General features: G+C 52.1%; 1 protein-coding gene across 10 annotated transcripts in view; it reads left to right on the top strand.

The window, feature by feature from the left end:
* The window catches only part of ZMIZ1 (zinc finger MIZ-type containing 1), a 239,401-nt gene that overhangs the window by 156,903 nt on the left and 65,766 nt on the right, over positions 1 to 16,732 (top strand). Inside the window, exon 1 of one of the 10 annotated variants that reach the window (XM_053582470.1) lies at positions 14,392 to 14,788. The exons of 8 other annotated variants lie outside the window; for them this stretch is intronic. The gene's annotated coding sequence lies outside the window, so the exon portion shown is untranslated. Of the gene's footprint in view, positions 1 to 14,391; positions 14,789 to 14,894; positions 15,559 to 16,732 lie in introns of those variants that run through there. One more of the 10 variants, XM_053582471.1, reaches the window with a different exon arrangement.

The following is a 16,732-nucleotide window of genomic DNA, read 5'->3' as shown; positions in this document are numbered from 1 at the left end:
TGGGCTCTTAGAACAGCCTACAGCAGAGAGCTTCGGTCCTCTTATTCCAGTTGAGGAAACAGGTTCAGAAAGGGCAAGTCCCATGCCCAGGGTTGCACAGCTGGGGAGGGGCCAGGCTGTGGGTGCGCAGTGGGATGGGAGTCTGCCTTTCAAACGCGCACATACTCAGAAAGAGACAGAAATTCAGAACTGGGTGGTGTATCCTGTGGGGGATGCTGCCCTCCTGTGTTGCTTGTCCCAGGAAGTTCAGTCTGTCTGTCTTCTCTTTCTACCGCCTTCCTCTCTTTCCCCTTCCTTTTCTCTTTTCTCCTTCTCTTCCTCTCCTCCCTTCCTTTCCTTTGTCGCTCCCCTTTCCCCTTGGGACCACTGGCTGCTGTTTAGCTCTGCCCAGGAGCCTCCTACCACCCCTTGGTCTAGGCCACGAGCACACACTGCCCTGTCCTAGCCTGGACTGCAGCCTCCCAAATGCCTGCTGCTGTCCGGCTGCTCCGTGGCCCCAGCCCACCGTGCACCCTCAGGGAGGCACTGACATCCCTGCCTGTATTCCCATTTTCCCATTTCCTCCAGCCCCTGTGTGGTCTTGAGCCCACTCTCAGATGTGTGTCCCAGATGTTTAGAATCGCTTCCTGCCAATTAAGTGTCTGCTGGGAGGCGAGGGGCCCGCCTGTGTGCTGGGGAAGCTTGGAAGAGAGAAAATGGGAACTCGCCCTCCCCAAGCACAGACGGCGGGAAATTAAGCTCTCCAGGGAAGCCAGCACTGTGAAGTGTGGTGGAGGTGCCCGTGTGCTTGCTCGTGCACTTGTGTGGCAGTGCGAGGAAGCACGGGCACCTCAGTGGTCTCCAAGGAGAGTTTCTTGTGCCCACCGCCTGGGACAGGGCCTCTGTGCAGGTTCTCCCACTCCAAATGGAAAGAGAACAGTGGGAGGAGAAAAAAGAAGAGGAGAAAGGGGCTTCGCCTCTACAGAAGGAGGGACTGGGGGTGCTGAGGTGGCCCCATGAATCAAGGGTCTAGGTAGGTCCAGGTCTCCTCCAAGTGCACTGGTCTCCAGATTGGGTCAAGGCTAGGTTTCAGGGTTCTGGTCTCAGGGTTCCTCCTTGTGTGGAAAGGGCCACTGTAGCTAGGCAGGTGACACAAAGATTGCATCTCAGCTGAAGATAAAGTAGTGGGTCAGGAGGGCCAGAGCACCCAGCCCCCACCACGGGAGCAGCCACTGTGCAGGCGCCCCGCGAGCTGCCAGCACTCCTGAATCTGCAGGAAATCTGATGTTTTTATTGTTGTCAGCCACCTCTTTCAGGCCCTGTGCTGATCCAGTGTGGCTCTCAGGTAGCCAGTAGAGGCATTGGACTGATACCGTTTGGGGGACAAGGTGGGGACAGATGGACCCAAGACTGATGGGAAGAGGAGGTTGAGTCTGTAGAAAATTTAGTGAAGGTTGGCTGCCCTAGGCTTGCGTCCTGCTTGCCTGCTTTTGAGCTGCATGTCTTTAGGGAACTCATCTACCCTCTCTGAGCTTTAGCTATTGCAGCAGGAAATGGGGCTGACCATACTCTCTCCCAGGGTTGTCTGTGTCGAGGATTAAATGGAATGTTATGGGGAAAGCTGTGCCCTGTGTGTAATGAAAACTCAGTGTCTGCTTGTTACATTCCATTGACTGAGATAGAGTAGGTGGGTGGATAGTGCTCCCCCCCAAAAAAAATAATCACTTCTGAGAGAAAGAAGGCTCCGATGGTAAGGAGGATACTGTGGGTTGGACATGAAGGAGGAAGCAGGAGGATAGTGCTGTTTTGGAGATCACTAGGTATGTAATAAGTCTTAAGATTACTGGTAACAGTATTGTGGTGTTGTTACTGTTACTCTCCAGCACAAATGTCAGAGGGCTTTTCAGGTCACCTGGCTCAACCCCTAATTTTTATCTGAGAAGAGACTGTTCCAGAGAGGGGATGCAGTCTTCCCAGCATCCCTCACCATACCAGGAGCAAGGCTGGCCCAGTATAATGCTTATCACTGATATCCTTCCCGTTACTACTGGTACTGTTATTCCTATTGCTGCTGTTGCTATTACTGCCACTGGCTTGTAACTTCAAATACTATCACTATTCTGCTACTACTCCCAATCATTTAAGAAGTTAGCTTTTATCAAGTCCTTACGGTGCTCCAGACACTGGGCCAAGTCTTGCACAAACATCCTCTCCTTTCATCTCTATGAAGATATTAAGAAGCAGCTGAGGCTCAGAGGGGTCAGTTACTTCCTCTAAGCCACCCAGCTAGCAAGTGGCAGGGCTTGAATTGAGACCTCACACAGCTGGGTTTGGTCAGACCGGAGGAGGCCTGCCGAAGCCCCTGGTGTGTGGAGCCTGGAGCAAAGCTGCCTGGAAACAGCCTGGCAGGTGGCCTTCTGTGTGGAGGGATCTCAGCATCTCTGTTCTGCCTTGCATTGTGACACTTGAAATTCCCCTGTTGAACTCACTTTCTTGGATGAGAATACTTTTCTGTTTGTTAGTTCAGTTCATTTTCTGTGTCACCTGACCATAGCAGGACATGGGGTGGGGCAGTGAGGTCAGGTCCCAGCCCCAGGCAGTTCCGGCTTTCTTGGCAAGCTGGTGCCCCTAGGCCTGGCCCTTCACCTCCTGATGGTGAGATCTTGTATCTGAAGCTCCCAGCTCAAAGCTTTGCAAAGAGTGGATCTCTCCTGCCCTTGTGTCTGGGAGGTTAATAGGCAGAGGTAGGGTGTGTCCGTGTCCCAAAAGTGCCCCTGCAACTCTGAGGGGACCATGGCAAAAGCTGAAATATGACTCTCTTGCAGATGAGGTGTCCAGGTCACCAATGGCAGAAAACCAACATAGTATCTGGAAAGATTTGGAATTTAGAGTTGAAAGGTCAACCTTCCATTCAGCAAGCATTTATTGAGCACCACAGGGTCTCAGGCCCTGTGCTGGGCACCTGGATGTAATGTGAGTGAGGTAGGCATCATCTTTGCCCTATAGGAGGTCGAAGTTCCATGGGGAGGACAGATTCTCCAAAAAGGCAACCTCTGTGACAGTGATGTAATTGTCCTCGACATGGTTTAGGAGGCCTTGAACCTGGGAGCTTAGGGAAGGCTTTCCTTAGGAAATGACCCTTGCCACGAGGCTCCAAAAGGCAAAACTGCCCAAAGATGAGGGCAGTGAAGGGCCTGCTAGTTGGAGGGGAAGAGCACAGGGAAAAGCTCCGGGTGCAGAAGGAAGGTGAGTTCAAATCCCCTCTCTGCTTCTCCTGACTTGATGTCCAAGATGTATCACTTTGAGCCTCTGTTTCCTCATTTGTAGAATGGGAAAAGCACCACCTGCTCCCAGGATTCCAGGCATCCAAGAGGTTAAGGACATAAGGATGCTGGTGCCTACTTGTTGCACGATTGCCTGGGGAATCCAGGATCTGCCTCTTGGCTTCCAACCACCCCCGGCACCAGGGCCTCTGTCAGTACAGGTTGTTCCTCAGTGCAATTAGGTAATTAGGCCAAATTCAATTACACAGCACACTCCCAGGTCTGTCTGGGGCCCGCAGGGGACATGGGCCCCCACCTTGTTGGGGGGGTGCAGCAGGAGCACTGGCTTAGTTCCCAGGGCTGCTCCTCCCTACCAGGCTTCCCGGAACATTGCTTGTGGCACTGCTGGGGAAACTGAGGCATGGAGAGGCAGCATTGCTTGTCCCATGTCTTAGTCGGCTCAGGGTGATAATAAGAAAATATTGGGTAATTCTATAAACAAATTTATTGCTCACAGTTCTGGAGGCAAGATCAAGGCACCAGCAGATTCATTGTCCAGTGGGGCCTCATTCCAGGCACTTCTTGCTTCATCCTTACATGGCAGAAGGGGCAAAAGGACTTCTTTGAGCATCTTTTGTAATCTTTTACTAATCTCATTTATGAGGGTGGAGCCCTCATGATCAAATCACCTGCCAAGTCCCCTCCTCTTAATACCATCGCCCCAGGTATGAGATTTCAAGACATAAATTTAGGAGGGATACAAATATTCAGCCCACAGTAGCCCCAAACCATAGCATCCCCAAGGTTGAGATCCCCACAGCTGATCTTTTCCCCTCTATGAGTGCCCTACACCAGGCTGTTGGCTTGCCCTCCCTTTCAAATTCCTCAGGGAGTCTTGTCTCCTTATATCGCTGGAAAAGCCTAAATATTATTGGTGGGTAGGTGAGAGTGGGAGGTTCAGCTTCCCTGCTACCCCTGGATTAGTAGTAGTTTTCCCCCTCCAGATGTAAGCTGGCACCCAGCTATAGCCCAGCACTTTTATTGTCAGAGGGTCTTTGAAGATAAGAAGGTCTCCAGTAAAGTGGGGCAAACCAAGGTTTATATATGCCTTTAAGGGACTTGCCAGGGGCATCAGACAAGACCAGCTCAGGTTGGCCAGGCATGGCAGCTCATACCTGTAATCCTAGTAGTCCTCTGGGAGGCTAAAGTGGGAAGATTACTTGAGGTCAGGAGTTTGAGACTAGCAAACTATCTCTGCTAAAAATAGAAAAATGAACTGGGCATTGTGGGTGCCAGTAGTCCCAGCTACTCGGAAGGCCAAGGCAGGAGGATTGTTACAGCCCAGGAGTTTAAGGTTGCAGTGAGCCATGATGACATCACTGTACTCTACCCTGCTCTGTCTCAAAAATAAACAAAAGCAAGAGAATCACTTGAGCCCAAGAGTTTGAGGTTGCTGTGAGCTCTGACACCACAGCACTCTACCCAGGGCGACATAGTGAGGCTCTGTCTCAGAAAATAAATAAATAAATAAACAAACAAACAAACAAAAAAAGAGCAGCCCAGGTGAAGGGCAACAGATGGGCCTTCCAGGAGACAAGTTGTAGTACTTCCAGGGACCACATGGACCACATCATTCAAGGCCTTGAATGCCAATATAAGGAGCTTAAACTTGAACTTGATCCTGACAGCACTGGGGAGCCATGGAAGGTATTAGACAAGAGAGCATTATGGTCAGATTTGCCTTTTAGAAAACTTCAGCAAGTAGAGGAGGAACCTGGAGGCCAGAGGCAGAGAAAACAGGTTAGAGGCTGATGCAGTAATTTGGCAAGACATGAGTCGGCTGGGGTGGAAATGTGGGCATGTGGAGGGAGAAAAATGGGTGGTGATGCTTCACCAATGCATCTTGTCCATGCTCTGCCCTAGGCTGCCCACAGGTTGGGCCTTGGACTCTCAATCAGTGATGTTATTTGTTTTATTAAATTTATTTAATTCTAGAATGAAAGTGGCTTTATGGGATTTTTCTTCTAATTATAAAAATAACGCATACTACTTGTAGGACAATGAAGGAATATAAAAGATCATAAAGAAAGCAAAGTTGAAATTCTGCCACCATGGGATAATAACTTCAAATATCCATTAGTCATGTAACATTGATTTGTGGAGCACCTACTGTGTGTCAGATACAAAACCACCAGAGATACACCAGTAAACTAAAAAGATAAAATCCCTGCCTTTACGGAGCATACAGTCTACTAAAAAGTACACACTTCCCATCCAAGTACTAACCAGGCCCGACCCTGCTTAGCTTCCGAGATCAGACGAGACCAGGCGCGCAAACTGACTCCTCCAAAATACTTGTAGCCAAACACTGGCTAGAACATTCCAAGACATGTTGACACTATCCTGTTAGCTTCATACGACATATTACACTTGCTATGTCTATAGTGAAACCCTATATAATTCAGAATATGCCCACTGAATATCTTCAGTAGAAAATAACATAAAGCTAATATTTAATAAGTGTTTTCACTTTATTTTTACAGTGTCTTACAAATTGGCAATGTTTCGTTATGTTTATGTTACCTGGGAATAAGTAAAGTTAGAGACCTATTTTTTCCTGAAATTTTAGCATTAGACTGATTCTCCTGCTACCAATTGAATCCAGAAATCTACTTCCTCCAATTTCCACTGTTAGCCCCAAATGTGAGGAATACTGCTGTTCTGTAAGGAAAAATGTTGTCACTTTATCTCAGTATGAATGAGTACCCTAAAACTCCCTCTATCGTGGATTAAAAAATACATATTGGTAAGAGTGAGATTGCCCATGTGTTTAGCTTAAAATTTTTTAAATGATCAATAGGTAGAATTTTGAAATATGTTCTTCTGTAAGAGACTTCTTTCTCTTTTATATTCTGATGATTGTTTTCTTATATGAAGATTAAGATATGTTCTTGCTCTTTCATGAGATTATTTAAATCAGGTTTGCCCCTTTAATTCTTTTCACCATTATACTTAATAAGTTATCTGATTTACATGAAATTTGGCAGTTCAGGATTTTTTTCTCACAAATATATTTAATAAAAATGCTGTGTATGAAAAAAAAAAAGTACACACTTCCAGATAAACTACAAATACATACACAAGGATGGAACCATAGTGGGCCTGCTACTTTGGAACCAGCTTCTTCACCTTAATAGGAATTATGCACATTGTAGGGCTCTTGCCTGGCCCACCTGTGTCAGCCTACTCTGGCCTTTACAGGGAATTAGCAGGGGTCGGCTCTAATGACACTTCTTTGGGGGGCCTACCCAGCCAGACTTGGGGAGACTGGTGCTCCCAGAAGGAACGAGAGGTATGGCATCTGCAGTAGATGTCTTCATTAAGTAGAATAACTGGAGCTCAGAGAGGGACAGCAACTTGCACTTGGGCACACTGCAAGGCACTGAGCCTCTATCTCAGCAGCATCCATCTCAGTTGGGAGTTTCCTGAGCTCCCAGGCCAAGGAGCATGCTATTCTGCGAGCTTAGCTCTGCAGAACCTGATTTCAACATCAGGCCTCCCACTCCTTGCCCTGCCCTGGCGGCCACCTCTGGATTTTCCCCAGACAGACATTCCTACGTGGCCTGTCTGCTCATGTCCAGAGCCCCCGGAGGTGGGGGACACCTGGAACCACACTGGGGAGTGAAGAAAGCTGCTGGGCTGCTGTGGGCCAGGGACAAGGGGCTGGAAGGGAGCAGGCACCTGGGAGAACCTCCTCTCACACAGGAGGGTTGCGAAAGGAGAGAGGGGAGGTAGCACCGGTGATTAAGTTTCCTGGCAACATTTCATGGGCTTGGGAAGTTCCTAAAACTACTCTGTTGCTGCCCAGGACACACTGGTGTGCTTGGCATGCTTCTCAACCACCTATCCTATCCTAGCACCCCCAAACAGGAAGGGCTTCAGAAGACCTGAGCCTGTCAGTGTGCGAATGCCTCTGCAGCCCTCTACCCTCAGCTTACACACCTCAGATGACAAGGTGCTCACTGCCAGCCCTGGGAAGCCCTAACTGTCAAAACCTCTTTCCCTCTTTTGAGCCCAAATTGGATGCTCCCAGCCATCCTCATAATAAATATGAATCCCATGCCATGCTGGAAAAAAGAGGCAGTTGGTGAACAAGAGCCCCTTAGAATGGCTGGGCATGGTGGCTCATGCCTGTAATCCCAGCATTCTGGGAGGCCAGGGCGGGCGGATTGCCTGACCTCACGAGTTTGAGACCAGCCTGGGCTAGAGTGAGACCACATTTCTAAAAATAGCTGGGTTTTATGGCAGATGCCTGTAATCCCAGCTACTCAGGAGGCTGAGGCAAGAGAATTACTTGAGCCTAGGTCTGAGGTGCTGTGAGCTATGACGCCGCAGGCACTCCACCGGGGTGACAAAGTGAGAAACACTGTCCCCACCTCCCAAAATAAAGAGCCCATTAGAAGGACATACTGTCTAGTACTTTACAGTTTGGAAAGCATGCCCTTGATACCACCATTGACAGAAGTACAGTACCAGAAGAGAGATCTTGGGGCACTAGGACAAGCCAAGAGTCCTGAGTTCTAGCCTGGGCTCTGCCGTTCAATTGCTATGTGACAGGAGCCAGCCCCCTCCATCTCTGAGCCTCAGTTTTCTCTTTGACAGGTGATACAAGGGTCTCTTTACTCCAATTCCTGATGAGTGGGTGATTCAAGTGGACAAGTAGAGGCTCTGTGGGGAAAAGGACTAGACATAACAATCCACATAAGATTTGGGTGCATACTCAGATGGTCACTGGGGCTATCTGCCCTGTCTGGTCCCTCCAGACATCTCCACAGCATACAGCCTGGGCCAGAGTGTGTTAGTAGCTTCAGATCCTCTCCTGAAGGAGCTTCACTTTCTTTCTTTGCAAAGTGCATGGTGTCCTCCCAGCTGCCTTGGGAGCCCTTGTCTGGGGAGCATCAGGACTGGAATTCGGCTGCCCCAGCCTAGACAGAGAGGTGTGAAGCACATCCAAGCAGGCAGACAGACAGACAGGTCCAGTAGGAAGGGAAATTGCATTTCCAACTACAGGGAGCTTATGTCAGTCCGACCCTGGGGCTGTCCGGAAGCCCCCTGTCAAAGCTGTGTCCTGGGAGAAGCTATAAAACCCCAGGACTGCTGAGGCACGGACATTTGAGCTGCCTTTGCCCAGCCTTTCCTTCAAAGGCAACTCCAGAAATCAATGGGAAGAGATTCATTAGATGCCGGGGTAGTGTGCTCCCCACCACCTCCGGCAGCCCCTTTGTTAACCAGCCCCAGCTTCCTGTCTGAACAGGCTGCCTCCCCCTGAGAACCAACCGTGTTCTTCCAGGCAGTGGGTTGAGGACCTCATCTCTGGGGCACCACAGACTCTCAGAGGCTGTGATTATTCACTGCACATTCATTCATTTCTTGATTCATTCATTCATTTGGGCAGCTGGTCTGTGTTTCATTCATATAGCAAATATTTATCAAGCATCTGCCTGGCCTATTTTAGATACTGTCAATATGATACGTACAAAGCAGAAGAAAGTCCCAGTTGACGTGGAGCTTGCCTTTTAGTGAGAGAGACAGCATTACGCAAGATACATAATTGAAATGCACCAGTCATAAATGCTGAGCAGAAAGGGAAGTCAGGAAAGACTTGTAGGACGTGTCTGGAGGGGCTGCAGTTGTGGTCAGTATGGCTGAAGACAGTTTCCCTGCAAAGGTGTCCCCTTCGGGAGAAGCGGTTGTGAGCCAGGGGCTACCTGGAGAACAGCATTCCTGATAGAGCCAGAATGGCAGAGAGGCTGGAGCAGAGTAAACCAAAGAGACTGGAAGGAAATGGGGTCATAGAGATGACAGGGCCAGGTCATGTGGGCCCTTGTGACCATAGCATTTGGGTTTTACAATGACTGAGCCAGAGCAACTGGAAGAAGGGTCGTTAGCAGAGGAGTGAAGGACTGTGGCTTAGGGGTTTTTTGAGACACTCTCATTCCGTTGCCCTGGGTAGAGTGTTGTGGCATCGTAGCTCACAGCAACCTCAAACTTTTGGGCTCAAGTGATCCTCTTGCCTCAGCCTCTCAAGCACCCACCACAACACCTGGCTAGTTTTTCTATTTTTAGTGGAGATGGGTTCTCACTCTCACTTAGGCTGGTCTCCAACTCCCAGTTCAGACAATCCACCCACCTTACCTCCCAGAGTGCTAGGCTTACAGGTGTGAACTATCACACTGGGCCTTGTGGCTTAGGTGTTAACAGGATTGTCTGTGTATTCATTTGCTAAAGCTGCCATAACAAAGTGCCACTAATTGAGTGGCTTAAACAATAGACATTTACTGGAGACCAAAAGACCAAGATGAAGGTATCAGCAGGGCCAAGTTCCCTCTGAAGGCACTAGGGGAGGGTCTGCTCCAGACCTCTCTCCTAGCTTCTGGTATTTCCTTGGCTTGTGGCAAGCATCACTACTGCAGTCTTCAGTTACATGGCATTCTCCCAATGTGCTTGAGTGCCTGCTTCTATGTCCACATTTCTCCTTTTTGTAAGGACACCAGTTATTTTGGATTAGGGCCCACACTAATGATCTCATCTTAACTTGATCATGTGCATAGGCCTGGTTTCCGAATAAGGTCATGTACACAGGTACTGGAGCTTAGGACTTCAGCATCTTTTTTGGAGGGGACACAGTTCACCTGCTAACATTGTGGCCTCTGTACCTATTGAGATTCTTAGTGTTATCTCCTTTGGCCTTCCCTAGAACCTGGGTGGTCTCATACTCATTTTACCAAGGCAGAGTGGAGGTTCAGAAAGCCTAATTGGCTTGTTCAGGGTCCCCAGCTAGTCAGTACTTGTTTCCTGAGCCTCAGCCCCCAAATCTAGGAAACCCCTCTTCTTACACATCCCCTCATTTAGCCCAGGGGCACGCAGGGCCTGCCTATCTCACTCCAGGCCTGGCAGCTGCAGAAGTATCTCCACAGCATACAGCCGGGGGCATGTCCTCTTCCTTAGCTGAGCAGGTAGGTTGTAAGCCACTTCTGAACTGAAGCCTCCTGAATGATGCATTAAGTATCTGGTTCTTGGGTTCCTTCCCGCCAGAGTCCTCTCTGCTTCATCCTGGCAGGAGGATGGATCACTAGTAACCTTGTAATTGTAGAGCTTCTCGGAGGTGAAGCTGGGTTCACCCAAAAAAATGGCTGGGTGTTGTGGTGGGTGCCTGTAGTCCCAGCTACTCAGGAGGCTGAGGGAAGAGAATCGCCTAAGCCCAGGAGTTGGAGGTTGCTGTGAGCTGTGATGCCATGGCACTCTACCGAGGGTGATAAAGTAAAACTCTGTCTCTTAAAAAAAAAAAAGAAAGAAAGAAAAAAAAAAAAGATAAATTAGCCAGGCATCATGGCAGGTGCCTGTAGTCCCAGCTACTCAGGAGGCTGAGGCAAGAGGATCACTTGAGTCCTGAAGTTGAGGTTGTTGTGAGCTAGGCTGACACCATAGCACTCTAGCCTGGGGCAACAGAGTGAGACTCTGTCTTAAAAAAAAGATTGCAAGTGGAAACTGGAGCAAGTTGAAGGAGGAGGGGAGAGTTGGGAGGGGGACAGAGGAAACAATGTCATCAAGAGACCCAAGAATTGGTGCCCTGACCCCTGGGATGTGGGCAGAAGCCCAGGAGCCAGAGCCCTTGAGGTAACTCTGCCCACTGCTGCTGTTGGACCGACCCTTCCTTGGGCAACTTAGCCACTGTGTGACAGCTGGCCCCAGACTATGTGCATTCAACTTTGTGCCCTGCACTCCCCTTCCATGAGTCTTGAGAGGGACCAGGTGTATGAAGATGGCTGGCCCACGCTGCTCCCAGGGCCTGAGCTCATGCCTGTGATATTCATAAGGACGCCTGCCTAGGCCTCCCTGTCAACCTCACCCTCCCTCTGAGTGCTTGAGCCTGCCTGGGTGACATGTCTGAGTCATCAGGAGCCTTTTCACACCCACTGAATCAGCAAACCCTGCCTGAAGAAGACAGAGCTCTGATGCTCAGAGCCTAGTGCCCACCTCTGGCTTCCTTGTTCTGCCTCTCCCCAGTAAGAGCCAGCGTGGCTTTTGTATGCCAGTCCTTCCTTCTAGTGGCCTCTAGCCCCCCAGGCCTCCCACTACAGAAAGCCTTTTGCAAGAGGTGTCCCAGCCTGGAGCCACTTTTGACCTCTGGGTGACCTACATCCTAGGTGGCTTAGCTCTTTTTACTAGCCAGGGCTGGGACAGAATCCAGGAGGTCCATCCCTGTGCAGCTGAACTGGAGAGCCCCAAAGGAGGCCAGTCCCTGCACCTCTTAGCTTGGCTGTAGTGGTTCCCTCCCCCTAAGGCCGGGTTGGTCCTGCAGAGGTAGTTCTGCATGACAAGCTCCCCAGCAAGCTGAAGCATCCTCCCTCCCTTGCTCTCAGAGTGAGCTGCCACCGCCTTCCCCTTCCCAGCTGCAGCAGCATGATTTATTGGCGGCTCCTCCTCACCAAGGCCCAGGCAGGAGGAGTTCAAGCACCCTAGAGAAGAGCCACCCGCTATTGATCCCTGTGTCTAGCCTCCCCAGTGCACTCCGGGCATTCATCAAGGAGCGGTGGGTGCAAGGGCTGCAGCTTGCCCTTTCTTGTTCCTTCCTTCCCTCTCCTAAGTCATTCCCCCGGGGCTGTGCCCCGGTTGCCGAGGTCACTTAGAGAGCCAGAGTGACTGCGGCGGAGGTGGAGAGCGCCTTTGCCTTTGTCTACAGCCTCTTTGCTGTAGATCCTTATCAAGGGGGTGGAGTGGGCTGCTTTGGGCCCCAGGCTTTTGAGCAAATCTTTGGAATTTGGAGAAGTGGAGTTGGAACTTGGAAAAAGTGAACTGAAACCCTTCTGAAGCAGGGTCTAGTTGGAGTGCTGGTATTTCTGTAGACTCACGGCATGTAGTACTAAAAAGAGTTTGCTAGCCAAGTGGGCCAAAGGGAGGCTTGAAGAGTGAAGGAGCTGGCCTTGAAATTAGCATGTGAAAACCCCAGCTTTGGCCTGGAGGTCTCCCTTGCAGGCTAGTGAATGGATGCTTGAAAATAATTAGTTTTCCCTAATTATTACAAATCTAGTGAAGAGTGTTTACTTTTTTTTTTTTTCCTTTTTTTGGCTTACCTGGGGAAAGTCTAAACCTTTGGTCCCAAGATGGAAGAGCCTAAATAAGCATATTATTTCTCCAGCTTCACCATGGGGCTTTTCCCAGAGTGGATTCCTGGAAGAACGGGAGGTAGGGCAGGGAGACTGTCAGGATTGTCTTAATTAAGTTTCCTGGGAAGTGCTGCCAGGTCTCTGCTCCTCTCTCGTAAACCTTTGCTCAATTCCAGTTCAAATTCTGGTTCAACCTACAGGAGCAGTTTTTCTGAACTCAGTGTGTGGCACTAGCCACTGACACATACAGGTGCTGACACATACAGGCTATCTTTGTTGGCTTAGAACGTACTAGGGATCTGATTAAAACTGTGAGCTATCATTGCACAGATCCATGGGCAGGACCAGGGGTTCTGGTAATTCGAGGTCTTGGCTGTTTGGATTCTGGATAATCAAGGTTCATGCCCTGACACTGTGTTAAAACCGGATTAACAGTAGAAACCAGGTCTTAAGGACACCCATCTCAGAGATTTCTTCTGACACACAGGCCAAATGGTCATGCCCCATCTGTTTTCTGGGTGTCATTTGTTGAGCAGTGGGCTATGGAGTAAGTCAATGGTCTAAGGGATTTGCAGTAGGGAAATGGTCGAGTCTTCACTCTCAGGATTCCAAACCCCTATGATGCTGTTGGGGAGGGCAAGGCCCCAATGAATGTCTCATTGAGAAAATGACTGTCCCTAAAGAAGCCATTAAAACCCAAAAGGAGGTAAGACTGAGCTGAGATTGGAATTCACGCAGAGCTGGAGGGAAGCCCTTCTTCCCCTGGCTGCCCTGAGGCTGGCCCTGCAGGAAGGGGATGCCAATTAATCTCTCTTGCAGGAAGCTAGTCCTTGTCCAAAAGGCAGCAAGTTATGAAGTATGAATTAATCCATTTACCCAGCTCCTCAGAGGGAAAGCCCATGACAACTGCATTTCCAAATGCCATCCTGAAAGTGATATTTCAAGTGGCAGTGGGTGGGATTAGAGCTTGCTAACGATTTATGTCAAACAAGCAGCAAGAACATAATTTCTCCATAAGTGATTTGTCTCAGCCACTTCCAAGGCCAACAGCAGGACAGATAGGAAGGTTTAGGGGTGAATCAGAGGCTCAGGATTGGGAAGAGGAGATGAAGTCAGAAAAAGGAACCTCCTTAGTCAATTCCTTGTGTTAGTGAGGGGAGCAGTGGGTGGCAGTCCAATGTACAGGAGATTTTATTTATTTATTTATTTATTTTATTGTTGGGGATTCATTGAGGGTACAATAAGCCAGGTTACACTGATTGCAATTGTTAGGTAAAGTCCCTCTTGCAATCATATCTTGCCCCCATAAAGTGTACAGGAGATTTTAAAGACAGTCCCGGCTACCTTTTTGGGGGGATGAATGAGGGGGCCTCACCTTCCTAATTGTTGGGAGCAGTTAGGTCACCACACAAGCCACTTTCACTGGCAGGTGGGAGGAGCTGGGCTAGGGCATTATAAAATACAGTTTCTCCCAAGGGGGTGAAGATAATGGGAAATGCCCACAAAAGAGGGAGGGGCAAAGACTTGGTGAGATGGGACAATGGGTGGGCTTCCAGGGGTGTCTTGGGGCAGTGGGATAGGGAGGGGACAAGTTTAGCTCCAAGCCCAGAGTCCTTGCGACAGGCTGGAAGGAAGAGGCTGCAGCCACCACAGGATGCAATGTCAGGAAGGCAGCCACTCCCGGGGCGGGGCAGGGCCGCGCGCGGCAGCCGCCCCCGGCTTCCCTCCTGCCGCCGGCTCCTGGGCACAGGAACTCCCCGAAGTCGTGGAGCCGGAGCATACGTGCGCGCGTTCACCCGGTCCTGGGCCCGGCGCTCGGGAAATCCCGGGGGTGTCAGGGCCCTCAGTGTCAGAGAAGTAAGATCCCAGGCCGCCTATCTTCTCCGCCCCCTAACCGGTTCTGAAATCCTTTAAACCGAGATTTAATCTGGGTGCCCCCAGACCTGCCCCGCCCCCCTCCTCCCCCACCTCTGCCGGCCGAGGCCGCCTCCAGTTCTGCTCCCTCCTCTATCCTCTCCCCGCCTTGGACCCTCATTAGCATGACCTCTTGGGAGGGTTAGCTGGGGGGCGGGAGACACCCGTAGTCAGCCACCGACTGCGCCTTCCCGGCGGCCCCTTCGGGCGACAGTGCTCTGGGAGCCCCACTTGCACAAGTGTTGTTTCCAATTAATTGCCTAGGCGGGGGAGGGAAGGGGGCCTGGTCGCCGCCCCCGCCCGGAGGCTGGAGCGCCACTTGTCGGGTCGTGCGTTTGCTCCGCTTCGGCGTGCACCAGCACCACCCCTGCGTGCAAGTTTGAAATGTGAGCTGCCTCCGATTCATACTCGCTCGCGCTCCCTCGCAGCAAAGTGGCTGGGCTGACTGACGGTCTGCGCGCGCGAGTGAGTGCGGGCGGCGGGCTGGGGGGCGGGGGTGCGGACGGCGAGGCTCGCGGGGTGGGGAGGGCGCGCGCTAGCGGGGGCTCCCTGGAGACGCCGAGGCAGGTCTGCTTGCCTTTCATCTTCCTCCAGTGCTCCTCCTCCTCCTCCCCTCCCCCCGCCACGGCGTGCCGGCCTCACCCCGTAGCCCCCAGCCCCTCCGGGGCACACACCGAGTGGGTGGTCACGCCCTCAGAGGCAGGAGCGCGGCGCAGGGCGCCGGCCGTGGGAAGTTTCGTCTGCGCGCCCCGTGCGCCCCCGCCCCCCGCGCGCCCCCGGCCCATCCCGGTCCCCGGAGGGCTGTCGCTTGCGCCCGGGCGCGCGGCTGGCTGCCTCCTCGGCGGCGGCGGCGGCCCCATTAGCGGAGCCTCTGCCTGTGATTGGCTTCGCTCGGGAAGCTGGAGACGGGCGATGAATAATTGATGTGTGCGGTGCGGTAGCCGGACGGCGGCGGCGGCGGCGGCGGGCAGCAGCGAGCGGGAGCGCGGGAGCCGGAGCGCCCTCGGAGCCGGCAGCGCGGAGCGAGCGGGCGCCGGAGCCGCCCGGGCCTCCGCGCCGCCGCCGCCGCCGCCGCCCGGGCGCGGAGCGGGGATGCAGGCGGCGCCCGCTGCCTGCGCGCAGCCTTTGTTCGGCGCCGGCTGAATCCTGCCCCGAGTAGCTCGCTGCGGCTGCCGCGGGCCGGACCTAGGCCCCCGCGGGCGCCAGGGCGGGACCGCAGCCAGTGCAACTTCCAGGTAAGTGCTGGGGTGGAGGGGTCGGCGCCGGGGCGCCCGCGGGCCGGGCCCGGGCTCCCTCCGGGCGCGGGGTGAGTGTGCGTGCCTGTGTGTGACAGAGGAGGGCCGGTGCATTGTGGGTAGCGCCGTGTGCTGCATGGTGTCAGCCCCAGGCTTGGCCGCGAGGAGAGTGGCACCGGCGTGCACCGGAGCCGTTTTGTGCGTCCAAAGGCAGCCTTCATTTCTCCTCTCGCCTAAGGAGCAGCGTGCTCCCCACCTCACTACCCTAAGGTGAAGTGTTGGCTCTCCAGCAGACATTTTACCAGGCTCCGTGCTTAATCAGCTACCATTGCAGAAATGAGAATCGTCGGGGAAGCTTTTGGAGGCAATGCCTGAGGGTCCTTGACTTCAAGTTGCTCCTTTGTCAGAACGCAGCCCTGCTGCTGAAAGTACCCAGAGACCCCCACTGGCGCTGGTGATGCCACCATTGCTGCAGGGTGGCCTTCGCAGAGGTGGTGGGTGCAGAACATACTTTGACAAGTGTTTGCTGGGAACCCAGCTGGAGGGGAGGAGAGAAATGGGTTTGCACTAGAGGGCAGGAAGGGGCCTTTCTGGGGGTGGCTGACACCAAGCTGTGCAGATGTTGTACAAGACCTTGGAGAGAGGATGTCCCAGAGGACTGTCAGGGGCTAAGAGGATGCTGCCTGAAGTAGCGAGCATGTGGTTTGGGTGTTGCTGTCTTACAAAAAAAAGCCATGGTGTCCTGGGCACCAGATTCCTGGGTCCACCTGGAAGCCCTCTGGGGTGGGACTAGGAGGGGTCAGGTGACACCTCTTTAAATGGCCTTCAGGAACCCATTGCTCTTACAGTGGGAGCCCAGGATCCACATAAGGCTGGATTGCCAGATGGGCTCTGGGCATGGCTGGTGGCTGTTTCAGCAGGCAGATTTTTTGAGGAAACTGGCTAGGAGTTGGTGCCAGAGTGCTTCTTAATGGCCCAACCTTAAGAGTGGGGCAGCTAGGTGGGCCAGAAATCCAGCTGGAGAGTGAGTTGGAATAAGCAAGGACTTGCCATTCTGAAATCAGGGTGACCCCAGCTGGTGTGTGGGGACTGTCTTCTCTGGTTCTAGGGCACAAAGCTCATCTCCTGTCCATGATAGAGTTAAAGGCCCTGTCCCACGGTGTGGGGGAGTGAT

This window comes from Nycticebus coucang, chromosome 3 (assembly GCF_027406575.1).
Source record: "Nycticebus coucang isolate mNycCou1 chromosome 3, mNycCou1.pri, whole genome shotgun sequence".
NCBI lineage: Eukaryota > Metazoa > Chordata > Mammalia > Primates > Lorisidae > Nycticebus > Nycticebus coucang.
The sequence above is the reverse complement of the archived record's forward strand: the minus strand, read 5'-3'. Positions and strand labels throughout refer to the sequence as shown.